A 20,490-nucleotide genomic window follows, 5' to 3' on the forward strand; every position below is an offset into this window, starting at 1 on the left:
TTTCCTGGATGAACTCAGTACATCTTGTCCCTGTATTTCATAAACTCCCCTTGGCCGTATTTACCTTTGTAAGATGAGGCAGTTATTCCTCTGAATCATTCTTATGTAACTTTTTCCTCATCGCAGAAACATACTGCAGTGTCATACTTGTAATCCTTTACATTACACTATTTGTGTCTTTTCATTATTCAATTTATGTCTTCAAGTGCCACTTCCAGCTCCAGACTTGTATACAAATTATTCTCGCACGAACTCTTCAGCTCTTAGATGAGTCGGTGTTCCTATTACCAAGCAAGGAAGGAGGACTGCAAAGTGGAGATTTTGTCTGTTTATCCTCATTAAAAGTCTATGAACTGAAACACCGTAGTGTGACCTGACCCTCCATCATACTTGAAGTTTAACTACATGTCAGGTTGTCTGACTTGAAAGCAACCTTGTTTCGATTTTTTAACTGCCCTCTCTTGTTTTGTTGGGAGACGAATTTACTTTTGTCACGTTGTGAGTGACAGAGTCAGTCAGGTTTTGGGAGGCAGATCGGCAGGTTCTCGACAATGTTCCGTCGAGACCACAGCAGCAACAGTTTCGGAGGATCAACTGGTTGCTGGTGATGGATTTTGGTGGAGCAGTTGTCAATCGCTGAGGAGGAGTCAATCCAGTTACCGAGGTCAAGGTGGTAGCTAAGCCATAGTCCCCTGTTGAGGAGAGGTATTCTTCCATGGCAGCTACGAAGCCGACGTATTGAACATTGTGTTGTTCAATGGTCGGCCTTGAGAATCTACGGTTGTGGGTCTTACTGTTTATGTGGCATCATAATCGGTATTTTTTGTATGACCACGTGTATGGTTATTACTGGATATGCTGTAACCTTGTTATTTAAATGAACAAGTGTATGGTTCTTTTTACGGTTAATTATAAATTAATGGAGCGAGTGACTCTTCTAATTGTGGTTAATGAGCAAGTATGGCTCTGAATGTTTATGTAATTATTATTTCATTTGTATGGTGCTACTGCTGGATGTTTATACTGGGATCTATTTATTGATTTTGATAATTGATAACTGTATTTTCGCCAACCAAAACCTGAACTCGCTTGTATATATGTAAAAGAACTAGGCTAAGGTACTGAAGTATTTTCTTTTACACCCACCCCTTTCGTTGTTACAGTCCATCAGTCCGTTCCAGTCCTATTTCGTTTAGTGTTTTATGAACCTGATTGTCGTGGAGAAAAGTGGTCATGACATTTATTTCGGAGGAAGGAGAAGAGGTTCTTTAGAGACTTAATGAAATTGATAATGAATCGACGACCAATATTCCTAAATTTGCCTTTACAACTGCTTCAAAGAACGACTATCTCGGGCTGGTTTCCTTAATTGCCTACAATTTATATTTATTATTGAACAGAAATATAACGGCGCCCGATGCCTCGAGCCATCTGGTTTTAAAGCAACCAACATCAGCAGGCTGGGATGGATGGCAGAGAGAAAGAGCTGAGCAGATCGCAATAATGTCATTTAAATAAATCGCCGGTCGTTTAAAAGGCCGCTGGTGTTCATCAATCTCTGCCACGCTGCACTTCACCCGCAAAGCAATCCATCTTTTTTTTATCATCCCTAACATCCAGGGCTTGCGAAGATGAAATCCAACACTGACGAATCCTCTGTGATTTGAAGCCGATGGGACATTTACTCGAAACTGACATTATGACTATTTCTATGATTATTTGTATTGATAAACTAACGTAAATTGTTCCCATAGAAAAATTCAAAAGTCGACTATCATTTTTTTCGTAATGAAATACTTCGCGAATAAAAAGAAGACATTAAAGACACGACAACAGATTAAAACTAATATGCAAACAATTTCTAAACAAAAGCTCGTAATTCAGTATGGCGATTAAGACTGCACTGTAACCTGTCAGACTTATCAACATTAAAACATCCCCAACACTACTTAAAAAAAACTGAGATAGAATCTTACTGTCTCTGTCTCTATACTGCGCACTGGATACTGGGATACCAAATTCTTTAACATAAGCATACCGAGTACACGGAAGCCAGCGTCGCATTAGGCCACTTCTATAAAGGAATACATTATATTTGCAAAGGTTCAGTGTCCTGCTAATGGAGCTCCTGGACATCTTTGTGAAATCATTTGAAGCAGGTGGAATATTTGGTAAATAGACCGAAAAATAGTATGTATCTCATATCTCATGAAACAATTTATAATTATTGGCAAATTTGAATACGGTGTTTTCGCTTTCACACAAACACCCACCAGCACACGCTATATATATATATATATATAAATTTTCTACATATATACAAATATAAGAATATGTACAAATATACTACCGGCCCAACCCGGTGCTGTCTGGGAAAACTCTGAATGCTAACCAAGAAACTTTCTCTCTTGCTCTCTCTCCAACTCTCCCTCACTCTTTCCTTCTTTTTCCTCCATAACACCCCTCTACTCTACTCACTCTCTCTCCTCAATTACATTGCTCAGTATTTTTTGACATTCTATATTTCACCCCTTCTCACCAACCCATTTCTATCAGGGCTGAGCTTGGTCTTGGAGGGCAGCGGGAGTGTCACTAATCATCTCAGCGACCTCGAAACCTATGGATTTAACACTATCTGTTGTTTTCGGTTATTTATAAACGTCAGCCCTTCCCAACCCCACCTTTGGTGTTGGTGATGTCTTACCCCCACAGCATTACTTTCCACATAGTAAGTCATATGCATACCGAGTCTGGTTGAAACTGATTCATGTATTTCAGAGTTATGCTGGAACATACACGCATACATCTATATATATGTGTATGTATGTATGTATGTACGTATCCGTGCATCCATCTTCTCTCGGACGGCTGCACCAAGCCAGCTGCAGATTGAATCCCCCGTGCAATCTCTAACGAGGCTTTTGGTGCGGTTCATTATGCATTTGCAAGGTCATCATCGCCTTCCAGGAGGAAATTTCGATTTAATAATTTTCCGACTGGGAACTGCGAATCAGTGATTCCTGTCTCGCAATGTCTTTCTCGTGCTCCATTCTTCATTCTTTTATTATGTCAGTGTTTTTGTTTCCACTTCGCAAAAGGGAGCTTCCTGACTGACTCACGTTTCTGGATCGTAAGAGACACTCTCCCCTCCGAGAACCGTCTTAGCAAGTATGGCTTTAGCGTAAACCCTTAATTCTCACTTTTAATTAAGGACGGGACAGAGCCACCCCGGGTAATTATGCGATTATCTTCGTTGCTTGTGTAGAGAAGTTCAAACAGACATGATTGGGGGACTGGCGACTCCTTAAAGGTAGCCCTGTTCTTAAGATTAATGCCTCTTCTTTGTGTTATTTTCTAAATTACCATTTCATTATAAGCCTCCCATCTTGGAAGGCCAATTGGTTTTGATTTGGTCTACACTGGAATCACAATTCTCGATCCTCCTCTACTCTTAGGTAAAACTTCAATTATGACTTGCTTGTCTTCCTCTTCTTGATAATGAGACGTTGCAATTTGTTGAAGTTTTCGTTCATCCAGCCTGCAAGCAATCCTGAGTATCTCCTATAGTTTAAATTACTGCCGAGCATTTTATATGGGGTTTAGATTTTTCTTGAGCTGCCATCCATTGCGACCTATTAAAAGGACTGGTAAAATGGCCAGCCAGGTCAGTTTCTTCTCATATCGAGTCCCGATAATTTTAACATATAATTCTGATAAATGTTAGTTTTGTAGCAAGAGTATATAGAGTAATTTGCTTTTGTCCGGCAACAGTTAGTTCCAAACAACTTTCCCGGTTAAATAACGTAGAGTAAATTCCAGATACCAGCCTTTCTCTCCTCTCAATGCTGTCTCTTGGAACTTGATTAAAATGTCCATGCTGTCAAATAGATTTGACGTTTGACATTTTAAATTTTCCCTTGCTTATGTCCTTGATGATGTGCGTCTTCGGCACAAATCAGTGAAGTCTGAGGCAGTTACTGTACACTTTATAACTTGGTATAGAAATGGGATTATGAGCTTGGAGACAGAACGCCCAAACCATGAACCTCAGTCATTTTCCTACGTTATGTGTAAGCATCACTTATCGCGTTCGAAACCTAAACATGACAGATTCTGTGTTATTTTTCACTTATTCTAAAACTATTGAAATGATCACGAGAATGACAAGAAGCGTTGAAAATTTCAAAAGAAATAAATCTATTTTTCCCTTCCCCTAATTCTTGTGTTCAAATATGTAAAACAGACGCATAAATTAGTTATACGTCCTTCATAAATTCCTGTATCAAATGTAAAGTTCATGTTGAGCGTGTCCTGTATCTCTCATCTATAGGCACTGGAATTCTATAACATCTAATAGAACAGAAAAACCATTTCATTTCTGAAATCAAAGATAACTTTTCATTAGGAACCCGTTAGTGCTTTTCCAAGCCAAATGTGTCTCGTTATAGGCTATAACTACTTTTCATATAAAGTGAAGGAGTATTTGTCTTAGTAAAACATTATATTTCTTACAAAATAAAATGTTTCATATTGAATAAACTTTATCAAGGTCTAGTATTTAATGCAGTGACCCAGAGAAGTTGATATGAATAGTATATTTGATAAATTGTTGTATAAATGACTTATAGTTACGTCATGTATATCAAATTAGAACGCTGGCGATTAAAAACGATAAAAGTTTAATTCCATCTGAAATTGTGTAGACACAATCTGTTTTAATTCTTGTGATGCTTTATAATAATTTGTCAAAATGAGTAAAACAATATTTTTGTTTATTTTTTGCATCTGCTGACATTGCAAATGCCTGATCGCCCCAAACTATAGGAGTTCATTTCTGTAAAAAAGAATGCAGTATCTGTCAGAGCTTTCATTTAAAAAAAAAAAAAAGTCGGGGGAGGGGGGTTATTATAAATGTCAAGAGATACAATAAAAAAATCTAGACAATAAGACCTGGCACAGTATTTTGGATGATTCAAGTATACAAAGGCCTACGTTGATGCAAGGCTAAGAGGCCTACGGCCGCTAGGCTCCTCTGACACTACTTCTAGAGCCTTAAATCCCAGACACTTTCTCTCCCCCACCCCTTTTTTTTAAACACTGATGCAGATCAGACTCCACACAAATAGAGAAGTGCAAAGAGGTCTTCGGGAGGATAAGTAACAAGATGGTAAGATAAGACGGGTACCACAACAGGCGAAGAAACGAGTAACATCATCAGGATTTCAGCGAACTTTTTGCAAGTTGAAGTCATCTGTTGTAGCTTTGTGCAAGAACAGGGAGGAATTATGAGCACAAAATATGGGTTAAAAAGGGTTGTTGATACTATGAGAAATACGGATATACGCCAAAGACCAAGTAATTGATGGAGCAGAATTTCAAAGTGGTATGGTCATGCGCAAAGAATGGAGAGCCATAGGCTGGTAAACTAAGTTAACTCGAAAGTTCTGGGGGAAAGAGCGACAACTTTTGGCTTAGACTGGGTGGCAGCGATGGTGAAAAGGAGAGGTCTTCTGCAGGAAATGCGAAGGAGCTTACGAAAGATAGTGACAGTGTGTTTGTTAGTCCATTTCGGGCCTGCTCCGTGGAGCTACAGCGAATGGCCCCCTAAACCAATCAAGTGACACAGCAGCACATCACAGGCCACTGCAGTTCCATATTTACTCCCTTGACTCCTTTGCTCCTACATTATGGAATCTCATGGCTGCTCTGTTATGATTTCCCCTCCAGTCTCTCACTAGGTGACCTGAGGCCTCTCCTTCTGGGTTATGACCAACTTATTTCCCGGTCAATTCTCGTCCTTTTACCAATGGGTATTTGTGCTAGACTCTATCTCTCTCTCTTTTCGTTCGCCAGCAATCGTGAAAAGTTTTTATTATTATTATTATTATTATTATTATTATTATTATTATTATTATTATTATTACGAATATGATAAATTCGAAAAGCCCTCATTTCATTAAAAGTTAAGTCGCGTTCTGTAGAAAAGCAACTGCTTGTTATAATTGTCACAGAATGAGTAAATGGAAATAATAAGCTTATAGACAAACATTTTCCTAACAAAGAGGTATTGCGCATCGCATTAACCACAACGGCCTGAATGCATCACACACACACACACTCACGCACACACACACACACACACACATACCATCGTTAAATACAGACTCACGGGAGCGAATGTGAAATAGCCCCTGAAATAAAAACCCGTCCGACTCAACACTGCAACTTTAAAAACCTTTTTGTCAAGGACTGAGAGGTACAACATGTGATGACTCTCGAGTCCTCACATTCATATTACAGTCCAGGTACTTTCGTCGCTGTGGAATTGGCAACAGTGACAATACGATACTTTTTTGTTTTTCTCTCTAGGAGACAGTCATTAATGTCTCTCCAAATCCTTTTCGTAAGCAATTTCTTTTCAGGCCGTTTCTCTTTTATGCGTACACTGTTTTGGTTTCCGTTTGACGAGTAGAATTTATGAGATTCATCCAGTCACGTCCTTTCCTCTGGGTCCCCTCCGGTTAACCCCCCGCACCCCCCCCCCCCACCTTCCCCGCCCTCCCCAACCCCCCTCAAGAATAACGCTTTTGTGCGGGTATCTGCGCGCTGAAAAGCTTCTGCAGTAATATCATAACGCAGTCAAAGGATGTTAACCAAAGACTTTTTCTTTTGTTAGCCTCTCTCTCTCTCTCTCTCTCTCTCTCTCTCCTCTCTCTCTCTCTCTTCTCTCTCTCTCTCAAACAATTGCTTCTCCATACGATCGTAAAAAGATTAAAAAAAGTTAAATTCAAAATTTAACGCCAAATTGTAAATTTAGACGTCCATTCCTCACAGATATTCTCACTTTCGAAAAAAGCCAACAAAACTGAGTGGAGTCGACAAAAAACAGAGCACTGAAAAAAACTGAAGCCGACGAAAGGAATATTCGTTTCCAACACCCCTGAGGATTCACATTGCCTACCAACCCATCAAAACTACTGCTGCCTACAAAACTTACTTTTAGGACGCAATTGTCTCTTGGTCTGTCCATAAACGTGAGTGGCTGCGCATGTACACGAACTTGCTAAGCAGCCAATATATGTCTTAAATATCTCCGCTAGTACGATCACCAACCAAAACATTAGGCTCATGCATCTACATGCGAAATGTTCACAAGGTAATTACAGACACTGTATGTTTATCTAAAAACGGCAATAAAACAACAGATCTACGTAGACTTCTAACACATAATTAGACCAAGGTGTTACAGCTGCACGAGAGGACAATCGAACCTCATGAATTTAAACAGGTAGGAAAAGATCGGTGCTACTTCGGGATTGTTATCCGAGCGCCACCTACGCCGATGTGCTAGTACTAAACATGGCGGAAGCTCCTTTGGGGATCAAAATATGATATGCAACCATTTCTATATTGTGTGGTCGACAAATTTATCTTAATAAACGATATCTTCGTAAGGCCGTCTACTTTACAGTTACCATACGGTGTTTAGTACTAGCACTTGGGAGTAACTGACGCGCGGTTAACGAGCCAAAGTAGTACTCAGAGATTTACGTTACTCCCAGAAAAAAAAACTACACGAGCTCTTACAAGAGAAGGAAAAAGGAGCAAGATCTATAAATAAACCGGTAGATATAGAGGGGTACAGAGATAGACAAAGGTGGGGGTCCAACAGGGGAGGGGAGGGGAGCAACTCTTTCTATTGGCGCATCAACTCCCAGTAACATGTGAACAATGGATACGTGCCTTATCATGACCATTTGGCGACGCTCCTAAAAACTCCTTTTTTAGCCTCCTCCTCCTCCTCCTCCTCTCTCAGGTCTCCTCATTATCATCGTCTATATCTGGTTTAGCATTCACTGTTCCTCGTATTTGAGGGAGGGCTTTTACTTCCGAATCACGGAAGGGGCTCAAATTTTCCATGCGTGTAGTCTTGCATTGGTCCCGAAATATCCATAATGACGACCTGGTCTCTCTTTTCACTAATGGGACGGCAGCTCTTACGCCTACTGTTTCCTTCTACTCACGACGTCATCTCTCATAAAAAACGCTGACATACATAGGTCTATGTTTTCTGTCGCAACTATTTATATACAGATAAACTTTTAGGTTCTTGGTTGACCCTTATTTTTAACGCCAACATATTCCGTTAAGGGGACATTGAAGCCATTATTGAATTCCAATAAGCACAACGCCCTCTCAACTAATCTACTCATGCAGAGTATCGGAACGAGGTCGCGTTACCCACCTGACCACCGCCAGGATTTCTTCACATTCTTGCACATGGATCTGAGGCTTTGCAGTGACAAGCGTTTCCAAAAGGTGAGGCGAATTCGAGAAGTTAAGAGAGCACTGTGGTTATTAAAATTACATAGGTATCTGATAAAAAAGTGGCCAGTAAATTACATGTGTATGTATATATATATATATATATATATTATATATATATATATATATATATATATATATATATACTATATATATAGTACTTTGCTTTCACTCATTCAAATTAACCTCATCCTGTAGAAGGTAAATCTAAATGCACCATATCAAACTGAACCTACTATTCTAATGTACGTAATGAAGACTTCAGCATAGAAAACGGAAGGACGAACCCAGGCTCCAGTGGCCCAAAACGATCCAAACTTTTACTGACATTTGACACGAGCAAAAATTTGGTCGACTACTAGAGATTCTCCATTTCAACGTCCCGAACGCTGCAAAATAAGTTTCAGAGACAATTATCTGACGAGAGTTACGGCTTGCTGAATAACCAGATCATTACTAAAAAGGTTACCAAGAAAAAAAATCATCATTTACTTTCATACTCATTTTCAAAATACAAATGACTGACCAAGTAGATAATAGTACCATAATGTTATCTCGACATAAAAGCCTCTGCCGAACACGGCCATCATAATAGAGGCAAGAACCAACGTTCAAAGCCTATTATCCCAAAAGCTGATTAGCTTCGAGTCAAATCACCGTAATTATGACGTACCTTTACCAATATCAATTATGAGATCGTTTTCAAAGATTATCAAAATGTGTACGAAATGGTCCGTCCACAGGTTCAGTTCTTATAGGACTACTTTGAAATTTACCAGGGCTAAATATCGGATTAATAGAACAATTCATTTATTTTCCATGACCGACGTCATTCGATGGTATTTCGAGGATTTCTAATTAATTTTTTTAACCAACCTATATTAGAAACGAGAACAACAACCACACACACACACACACACACACACACACACATATATATATATATATATATATATATATAATATATATATACATATATTTATTTAACCCCCCTATATTAGAAACGAGAACTATATATATATATATATATATATATATATATATATATATATATATATATATATAATGTATATATGTATGCATACGTATTTTTGTCACATACACCAAGACCTTTTTCATAATCACAAACATTAAGTACCAAATGTCACTTAATATGTAATTCACTATACCTAGGAAATACTACTGAGATTTCGAGGTCTTAGTAACAGTAATGTACAGTGACTTTTAGATTCTCATGTTTTTGTACTCAGGACTGATATCAGCGTTACTCCACCAGTATAGCTGATTGGCAAGGTTGGCTAATTTTGAATTTTTTGTCACATAAACATTCGGCAACGAATATTTAGTAATTTAATTCACTATACCTCGGAAATAATTTTACCTAGGGGGAACAATAAGTGATGAGTGATTTGTCAACTGTGTGTGTGTGTGTGTGTGTGTGTGTTCGAGAGTAAAAGATCGTGCTGTAGCTACAACCTTGCTTATAATCCGCTGTACAACAAAATTTCCACAATATCAGGTGCCTCACATACATGTTACACGTACATATTCCATGCCATTCACTCACATTTTGGAACCGGAATATGAAATTTAGCCCCGATGTCAAGCGCTGGGACCGATGAGGTCTTTCAGCGCTGGACGGAAAATTGAGAGTAAAGGAGCTTTTAAAGGTGTGACACAGGAGGATGACCTCAAAGCAGTTCCACTACGAACACAATTGTTAGGAGGGAGTGGAACGTAAGATGGAAGAAAGAGGATATGAGCGGGGAAGAACATCAATAGACATTTCACCTAAAATGTCCCACCGAAGTTCGCTGGAGTGGGTCGAATCTACCCCAGGGACCAACATCAAAGTGGCATGACTAATCCACTGCGCCTCGACCCTTTCACAAACACTCAAAACAAGGAAATCAAAGAGTTCCAACGCAGCCTTAATGAAAGCAGTGCAGACAGTCATCAACGCAGAGGTCATTAGTGAACAGGAAGGCTGTTATCAAGTGGAAAATCCATTATCGAGTATAATTTCCATTAATGTGTACAAGCTAAAGGTAATATAGCCTTTCTGGAATCTCAGCCTTCAATTCCCCGTCATTTATAGCCACATTTATTCCTTTGCCTCCCACTTCGAAGTAGTTCCACTGCCAACCATTTTCAGTGATTATTGTAGGTATCAGGCAAAGCGAAAAAACTGTTATAGAGGTAAGACATAAGGTTAAAACGTTGACATAGCAGGGTTATTATTAAATGGAAATCTATTGATGTACTGATTTAAAGATTTACATTTACGCATTTATGTTTCTCCTCAATTTCCTTTTTTCAGTTTCATATTTACGCAACACAAATCTTTTCACCGTCTGAATCTTACTTCCTGAACGGAAGTTTATAAGTATCATTCAACCAACCTGAAAAACCCAATAAATTTGAAACTACAAATTCACTGGATAAGACTCAAATAATATAAACGCTACATTTACTTAGTTCGTGGATAATTACCATTAGCTATCCATAGTCAACAATAAGAACCTCAAAAATATTAGTCACTGGACAGGTTCAAATGCCTTTCAATCATCAAAACCAACCAGAACAGGTATATAGCACTATGGGATATTTTCGGAAAAAAATTCGATGAACTGATTCATACGAAATGTAGCAACTACAACTATGGTCGTCATCGGTGATGGGAAATAATTATTCTGAAAAGGGAAAAAGATATACAAATTTTTCATGAGATCTTCCGTCCATCTATACTTGGTGTATATGTATCAACAAGTTCCGAGGATGCCACCAGGTGTCATTAGCGAAATTGCCGTTAACAAGTTGACAAGCAAAATATGCTTCAAAAGTCCAAGCTTTGATGTTTCAACACAAGACACTAAAGTAGACTTGCACATCCTACCCATGATGTTATGAATGCTATCCTTGCAACACAAAATTACACGTACACACATATATATATAGTAGTACTAGCAATCTTCTTAGGCACGAAGATATAGTAATTCCGTTGTATTCCACATAGGAAAATGTTTGCTTGTTTGTATGGTGCTTTTACGTTGCATGGAACCAGTGGTTATTCAGCAACGGGACCAACGGCTTTACGTGACTTCCGAACCACGTCGAGAGTGAACTTTTATCACCAGAAATACACATCTCTCACTCCTCAATGGAATGGCCGAGAATCGAACCCGCGACCACCGAGGTAAGACGCTAATACCTTACCAACCACGCCGCTGAGGCGAAAGTGAAAAAGGTATGTGTCAGACAAAATGGCCAAAAGTTTCGTCCTCCAATGAACCTCTTCTTGGAGCGTTTATTAATAATCGCTCCAAGAAGACGTTCACTGGAGCACGAAAGTTTTAGCCATTTTCTGACACACCTTTTTCATTTTCCTATGTGGAATACAACGGAAAACACACCTATATATAGATATAAACCAGTGTCTTTTTATAATCACAAATATGAAACTAAAAATATCGTTTAATATAGAATTTCTAATACAATTCGGTAGCAACTTACACCGACAGGGAATTATGTGATGACCTTTCTCACCCAGATGGTGTTCTTACATACGTCATCTTTGTTCTGCCTTTACGGACGAAGAGGTTCTTAGGATGGCTACAATTTTTAAGATTCGGAGAGATTGATGCCCCTCGGCCTGAAAACCTGGGTAAAGGGCTGCCCTGTAACCCTCGATGGCTGTTACCAGCAGGGTCTTTTCATGCCTTGGGAAGACCAGGTAGTCTGTAATGTCCTTCATAAATGCTTTGAGGGAGATCAAGACCCTCCTGGCGACACCAACGACAGTACTCTGTCCACTTCCCCGAGTAGACCCAGATTGAAGAGGGATCTCAACTCTCAGGGTATCTATAACGACTACTGCAGTCCTTAGAGAATCCCTTCTATCGGAGGAGATTCTTGATAATCCCCAACTGTGAAGCCAGAGGGTGGCTTTGAGGACAGGAATCATGCTGTGGAATCTTTTTCTGTTTAATAATATCCCTGGTGCTTTGAGGACAGGAATCATGGCGTGGAATCTTTTTCAGTTTAATAATATCCCTGTTGCTTTGAGGACAGGAATCATGGGCGTGGAATCTTTTTCATATAATATCCCTGTTTTGCTTTGAGACAGGAATTCAGCTGTAGATTTTTTCTTTTTCTGGTAAATTCGTTGCTTTGAGGACAGGAATCATGCTGTAGAATCTTTTTCTGCTTAATAATATCCCTGTTGCTTTGAGGACAGGAATCATGGTGTGGAATCTCTTCAAGTTTAATAATATCCCTGTTGCTTTGAGGGACGGAATCAATGTGTGGAATCCCTCGTTCAAAGTTAATATATCTGTTGGCTTTGGACAGGCATCATAGTGTGGAATCTTTTTCTGTTTAATAATATCCCTGTTGCTTTGAGGACAGGAATCATGGTGTGGAATCTTTTTCAGTTTAATAATATCCCTGTTGTTTTGAGGACAGGAATCATGGTGTGTAATGAAACTATATCAAAAAGAGATTCCGTCTATATGAGAATAAAGCATTCAGACGAATATGAGGAATCAGACGGCATTAAAGAATCAGAAATGATACTGCTCGGGAAATCGCCAAAGTCCCACACGTAGATGAAAGATGAGAGGGTGCTAGCATCAGCTGATTTCCTGTGAGCACCAGAGAAGCTGGGAGGCCAAAACCTATTTTGATGAGAACTATGTGAAGGGAGGCTCGAGATATCGAGATAAGTGGAGATTTGAGAAGATAAAGAACGAAAAGACATATGAGAGGAAGATATGAATACAACTCCGTTTGTCAGGTGGCGATGGAGAAGATGAATGTGTATGTATGTATGTATGTATGTATGTATGTATGTATGTATGTATGTACAAAAACACCCACGTGTACGTGTGTACTCTCTCTCTCTCTCTCTCTCTCTCTCTCTCTCTCTCTCTCTCTCTCTGTTATATATAAACGAGTAGTGTCCAAATTTTCGATTGTTACACACTTTTGGGATACTCTTAACTCTATACAGGCCTTAAATCCAGACAGAAGTTACGTAAAGAACCTTTCCTTTATCTATATCCAATCTTAAATTCAATGTTTGTAGCATTTAGTTCGTCAAGAGGGTGTTAAGAAATTGCCAGTTCAGTTAAGAAATCACTGATACTAATACAAAGACAAAGAGTGGCGAAAATTACTTGTGGTTCATAATATATATATATATTATATATATATATATATATATATATATATGATATATATATATATATATATATATATATATATATATATATCATATATATATAACTTAAATATATACATAAACACACACACACACACATATACATAATTTACACCAGCTTTGTGGTGGAAATACTACAATAATCGAATGTATTATACAGCTGACTCAGTTCTCTAAACAAATAAAGTACTTCTGCATTAGTAAAATAATCTGGTCATCAACCTCTACAAACTAATTAGGACTGACCAGAAATGACAGCCTATCAACATCAATAAAAAAAAAAAAAAGACGAGCCTCATCTAGAGAATTTTAAAATGCGGTAAAATTTCACCGACCGAATAGTGACACGACGAGATAAAAACCTGCTTTCTGCACGAGTAATGGGATTATCTTTTCACGGAACAATGAGGGAACACGGCATAAAAACAGTATAAACAAATATAAAGTTACTGTAACTCATTAAACAGGTCACCGGCGACGACGCCTGCCAGACGTATGCGTCAAAAATCGAGAATGAAAATGACACTCTCTATTTGCCATGAAAGCGTTGTCTAAAATCAGATTTAAAGTCAATATTTCTCTCATAGACACACATGTTCCTCAGATCAGTTGAGTGGTTGACATATCAACAATGAGGTACTATGATTTGGAGAGAAAGTCCTATTTCCACTGTACGACACCCTCTCCGAACCTGCGGCAGCGTGCACATGGTTGCCGAACGCAGGTTGCAAGACTAACTCACGTCAGTCATGTGTTAACCTTTGTGGTGGTAGGTATGTGCGTTTGTGTGTGTGTGTCTTTGTGTGATCCCTTCCTCCTCCCGCTCTGATTTCGTTAGTGCTCGGAAATGTGATCTTCCTTCGTCAAGCTCTCGTCTGTTAACCTTCTCTGATACTTCCTCAATCCTTCCTTGACCTCGTGTCCCATTTTCCCTCCTTAATAATTCCCTAAACATCGCCCCGAAAGAAAATAAAATTCCCTCAGAATAAGCATGACATTACCCGCCACTTATAGATGTTTGATTTCACATTTTTTTTTCCCCTCGAGAGGGGAAATCATATATATAAGACCTTAGTAAATCCTCATTCTGGAATGAAGGGGATCCTAATTAGACTGAAGCCGGTCTCAAGAGAGAGAGAGAGAGGAGAGAGAGAGAGAGAGAGAGAGTAAGAGGGGTGTGGCGGCGTAGGGGAGTCACCCCTGCCTCCTCCCTCTCCCCTCACCCCACGAGTCCCAAACACACACACACACACCACCCGCTCGCCTTCTCATCTGGGTTCGGAAGTCTAAGATGTGATCTTTCCCCTCCTCCCCCTCCCACCCAACACCACTTTTTTTTTTTTCTCTTTTGAGAACTCAGCCAACTGAAGGACTTCCCTTTTCCTCCCTTCCTCCAGCTTACAGTGATACCAGGAAATGGATTAGCGACCCCGAATTAAGATGAACTCAGAAGAACGAAGGTTGGACCACATAGCCTTATGACCAGGTGAGTTCCGTCAGTTTGCAGTCATTTTTTTTTTTTTTGTCCGATGTACCTACCTGTGAGTTGCTTGTGGGATGCAGGTGTTTATATATATATATATATATATATATATATATATATATATATATATATATATATATTAGTATGTGTATTTGTATGTATAAAACGTGGATGTGTTTGTATTAATACTCGCGACCGCTTATCATGTTCTACTGTATCTCACAACCAAAATTTATTATTAATATATATATATATATATATATTATATAATATATATATATATATATATATATATATATATATATATATGCTTCTTAAAAAATCACAGTAGCTGCAAGTGACTTCATTAAATAAGCGAATACCACAGGAAAATATTAGGCAGAAATCCAAGCGCTTTCGTGTTGACTAAGACGTCCGTCTTAGCCAAGACGAGAGCTCTTGGATTTCTGTCTGTCATTTTCCTGTAGTATTCGCCTATATATATATATATATATATATATATATATATATATATATATATATATATATATATATATATAGATACTCATTTCACGACACCAACTAGATCAAAACACAGACTCCCACTTTGAAGTGTTTTCTATTTCAAAGTATTTTCAACGAGTGTGATTTTCTCCTTCGTTTCCACTTACGTCGCGCGTTACGGACATTCTGGCGACATTCGGAGAAACCCAGCGCAGAAATATTTATAAATAAACGTCAATGAAGTTTGCTTCAGGTGGAGCCAAGAATAATGTTCGCTGGGAAGTTGAATGTTGAGTTGAATGTGGGGTATATGATTCCAGGGATATGCGCAAGTGAGAGAAGGTGTTTTTATAGACCAGGTATACAACCATAGGGCGCGCTGTAAAATATAGCACATTTTGAAGGAAACATTCAACATGCTGTAAAATATGCAAAATATTCTGTTCAATATGTTATATGCTGTAAAATATACCGCATTTTGAAGGAAACATTCAACATGCTATAAAATATACAAAATATACGGTAAAATATTTTATAAGCTACAAATTATACCATATTTTCAAGGAAACATTCAACATGTAAGTATTGAAAGTAAATAAATTTCAAACTCCAATACTGTATAATTATCCCCCCCCCCAAAAAAAAAAAAAAAAAAAAAAATTAAAAAAAAAAAAAAACGGTGCTAATATCTTTTAACGGTATAACTACTAAATCATCTGCATAATGAATGAAAATTAATCCGGTAGTACTCAAGGATCACATAACGTCCACTGAATGCGGTTTATTGAAAATAACAACTTTCGATTATGGGATCGTCTGTTGCCAACGTGGAAAACTCTGAGATATCGGTACATTGAATCTAACTTGATTTCCGATGGCCTGCAAGTCCCACGCACCGAATAATATTCAGTCTCGCGAGTAATGAACTCACCATGATTCATGAAATATTCCTGATGCCTGTATTCGCATTTTTTTTGTCAAGTAATGGCATAGAAACAATGACTAAGTTTTATTCACCAGAAAATAGTCAAGTGTTCAAAATATAACGAGTGATTTAGCGTCGATGATTAGTACGGTATTAATAACATCCCTACATACACAAACATTATACATATAATAATATTACATACAATATATGTAAAAACATACATAAACAGACACACACACACATATATATATATATATATATATATATATATATATATATATATATATATATATAGTATATATATATAAATAATAGATAAATAGCAGAGAAGTATGTATGTACTATATCAGGGCAAGAACCCCTCCCCAACAAGATTGGCCACGATTCTAACGCCTTTATCTGCAAGCGAGTCAGACAAATCGCATATCAAGAACTTGGAATCTGCCGTGATTAGGAATAACTACCCCGCGACCTCCCGCCAAAGCGTCACTGGACTGCGCCGAGAGGAAGCAGGAAACGCCAGCAGGCAGCAAGCAGAAAGCAGGAGCCGTTTGACCCTCTCCCATCATTCGGCCAGGCGCTTATGCCTTCAAAGGGGATTCCCTGGTGGCAATCGGTAAACGCGGAACTGGAGTATACGCTCGCAGAGCGACGAACGGAGATATATAAAAATAAAAATAAAAAAAGGTAAAAAAGCGAAGGCAGCGGATAAGCAGGCGCAACTGGACGACCCGCAAAGAGATTTCTTGACATTCAGATCCCCCCACCCCCCCAAAAAAAATCTGGTCAATTTCGAATGCAAAACCAAATCGTGAAGTATTTTCCCCATCCTGGTTGTCCTTCAACCATGAATGAGGTCAAAAGGAACAAAAAAATCGGCATTAAAAAAACGAAAATAAAAAATGGAGGAAAATAAAAAATGGAGGAAAAAAAAAAGGTTGAAGGAAATCTCCAAATTATACTGGTGCAACTACCGCATTGGAGCGAGGAGAGAAGCGCCTCGTTCAAGACCCTTATGCCTCCCTGACACACGGACCAAAATCGCGTTCTTATATTCCGAGACATTCATCGGTTGCTTGGGATATTTACAATGGGGCTTTGCCAACAAAAAAAAAAAATCGTCTCTCTCACTTCTTGAATCTCAAAATGCTAATGCGTACGGAAATTCCAAAATGGATATTAAGAAGCGTTACCCTGCAATTAATTTCTCAATATAATACTGTTGCTATTATGATAGAAAATAGCGTTTAAAATCAAATAAATATATTGAAGAGGTTTATTATTATCTTTCAGCTGGGAGTCTGTGCGAACGGGGCGCTCTCATGGCAGCGTTTGGTTATGTAAGACGTTAAGTCAGTTTCTTTAGCTTCCATATTTCTTGATCATGCGCAAGACTGTGCGCACGCGAGCACACGTAGCGCGCATGAAATGAATCCCTCTAAATAGCCCTCTCTATCTGATATTGCCATTATCATTATTTGTGATACAATGCGTACACGAACAAGCAATATTTCAATACAGATTACCCCTTTTACGAAAAAAAAGAATGAAGATAATAATAATGAAAAGAACTAAAAAATAGTAATGACAACCATTTATAACAACAAAAAGCAGTAACTAAATTACTTTTAAAAAACGGCATACGGGTCTAAGGGCACTTAGAGGCACCGCCAGAACTGGACACTTTACACTTGGAATGTAAGTGACACTAGGCATCCCTGCTGCTACTGCGAGGCGAAGGCACACAAATTTTAGAGCGACACGACAACTATCCTCCGAAAAGGGTGTTTGACCCAAACTCTGTTGTTTGACTGAAGTTACCGCTCAGTTTGAGGAAGTTTGTCCAGAGCGCTTGATTAGATCAGGCACGAAGTTACCAAGCTTGTTATATATTATCGTCCAGGGATTGCTGAATGCCAGTGTAGTACTCCCGGGGGAGTTATTAGGAGTTTGACAGAACGTGTGGGCACTGAATGGAATCTTTTGGTGATTATGAATAGCTAACTGGCTTTAATAATAATAATAATAATAATAATAATAATAATAATAATAATGAATAATAATATAATAAAAACAAATACTAAACGATATGTAACTGCTTAAAGTAAGAGTGCTCGAAAAATAATATTGTATGACAATATATATTATATATATATAAAATTAAAGTGTAGTATATTATATATATAATATATATTATATATATATATATATATATATATATATATATATATATATATATATATATATATAGTGTGTGTGTGTAAAAATGTAGAGTTGGGTAAACAGAAATAATAAAAATCAATATATATATTTCTGTAAACTTCATTATTTCTCATCAATGTCGACAATTTTCCAGCCTGCACATTAGTTTAACTTTTCTAATACTCTTTGTATGCCTTAACCAGTTTTTTTTCAAGCTAATAATATTCATCTGGAAAAAATCGCACACTTTCTTTGCTCGGAAATAAGAAAAAAAAAATAAAAATTCACATCAAATTCCGTTGATTACTCAAGTTTAGTCTGCGTATATATATATATATATATATATATATATACTATATATATATATATATATATATATATATTATATATATATATATATATATATATATATATATATATATATATATATATATATAATATATATATTTAGTTTCCTCACGTTCTGATCTGTCTATTCCTTTAGTCCTGACCCCGTTCGCTTTTGGATTTCGAAAATTTGATCTCCCCACCCGATTGTGTTCCCATATCGGCGATTTTGGTGTCAAAGTCCGTTTCAATTTTCATTTCGGATGACGGTTTTCAAAGTGTTCAGAGTGGTAGACGTTATTCTTCATGCTATCTTCGGTGACTCGTTTTTTTTTCTTTGAATATCCTTGACATTTTTTTTTTTTATCTCTTTCTAAACCGATTATCCCTTTCACTTATCCTGATATCATCTGCGATTTTGGAAAAAAGAAAATAACTTTGCAGGTGGATCAATCCACTTTGCATACTCTCCTACACCTCTTGTAGTTTTATTTATTTATTTATTTGTAAAATTAAGCACACTCATTATTCTCTGCATTTTGTTCGTCTTAGAAAAATACATTTTCCCACACTGGTGTATGGGATTACGAAATCAGATACTGCTAATGAGAGAGAACAGAAGAAATTTCCTTCATAATCGGCTTCTGTAAACTTCACCACGTTCTATGCTTGAAAACATACCTGAATGGGGATGCCACAGTTTCGAGCATTCTATCCCCCCAGGAACGGTTTCCACCACTTTCTCGGACGTTATCTCCCATCCAGTTCTCTGACTCAGCTGTAAAGTGTTCAGGTTACTCTGACCGCGTCTTCAAGAAATTTGAGTTTGTGTGGCTGACTCTAAATCTGTATGATGTAGTTTCGCGGTTTTTTCATGAATTTCTTTTCTTGTTCCGGAGTTGCTGGTCACCCAATACGAACGGAAACTACGCTCTCTCTCTCTCTCTCTCTCTCTCTCTCTCTCTCTCTCTCTCTCTCTCTCTCTCTCTCTCTCTCTCACACACAGGTATTTTATAAGGTTTACCTAAGGTCCATAAAGAAGAATGCCCTTTAAGACCAATAAAGTCTGCTATTGGCGCATTTAATTACAAGTTAGCAAAATTTCTGGCATACCCAGTCTTTCACCAATCACCCTCCAGCCACTAAAGTGTGAAGGATTCACCTACTTTTTGTGAAAGAAATTTGTGAAAAGAATTATGAGCAATGTGCAATGGCCAGTTTTGACATTAAATCTGCTTACTAACATAACTTTTAATGAAACAATTGACACCTGTTAACGATTTGTTTAAAGATACCGAGAGAATTGAATTCCCTGGGTAAAACAGGAGACAGCGCTTTGCACTGACCTGCCTACCATTTTCCTCTGGTATTCGCTTATATTAATATATATATATATATATATATATATATATATATATATATATATATATATATGCTGACACACATTATACATATATATACACACACACATACATGCTGCATAAACTCACACTGGATGCACTGACCGAAGCAGCTCAAATC

The 20,490-nt window shown here is 37.8% G+C and overlaps 1 protein-coding gene and 1 long non-coding RNA gene across 5 annotated transcripts in view; one reads left to right on the forward strand and one right to left on the reverse strand.

Annotated features, from left to right (window-relative positions):
* LOC135212756 (uncharacterized) overlaps positions 1-20,490 on the reverse strand; it is an 819,431-nt gene that overhangs the window by 52,324 nt on the left and 746,617 nt on the right. The gene's annotated exons all lie outside the window — the stretch shown is intronic.
* LOC135212755 (mucin-4-like) overlaps positions 14,308-20,490 on the forward strand; it is a 620,473-nt gene continuing 614,290 nt past the window's right edge. For all 3 annotated transcript variants that reach the window (XM_064246503.1, XM_064246504.1, XM_064246505.1), the window contains exon 1: positions 14,308-15,032. The gene's annotated coding sequence lies outside the window, so the exon portion shown is untranslated. The remainder of the gene's footprint in view (positions 15,033-20,490) is intronic.

Source organism: Macrobrachium nipponense, chromosome 41 (assembly GCF_015104395.2).
Source record: "Macrobrachium nipponense isolate FS-2020 chromosome 41, ASM1510439v2, whole genome shotgun sequence".
NCBI classification, from domain to species: domain Eukaryota; kingdom Metazoa; phylum Arthropoda; class Malacostraca; order Decapoda; family Palaemonidae; genus Macrobrachium; species Macrobrachium nipponense.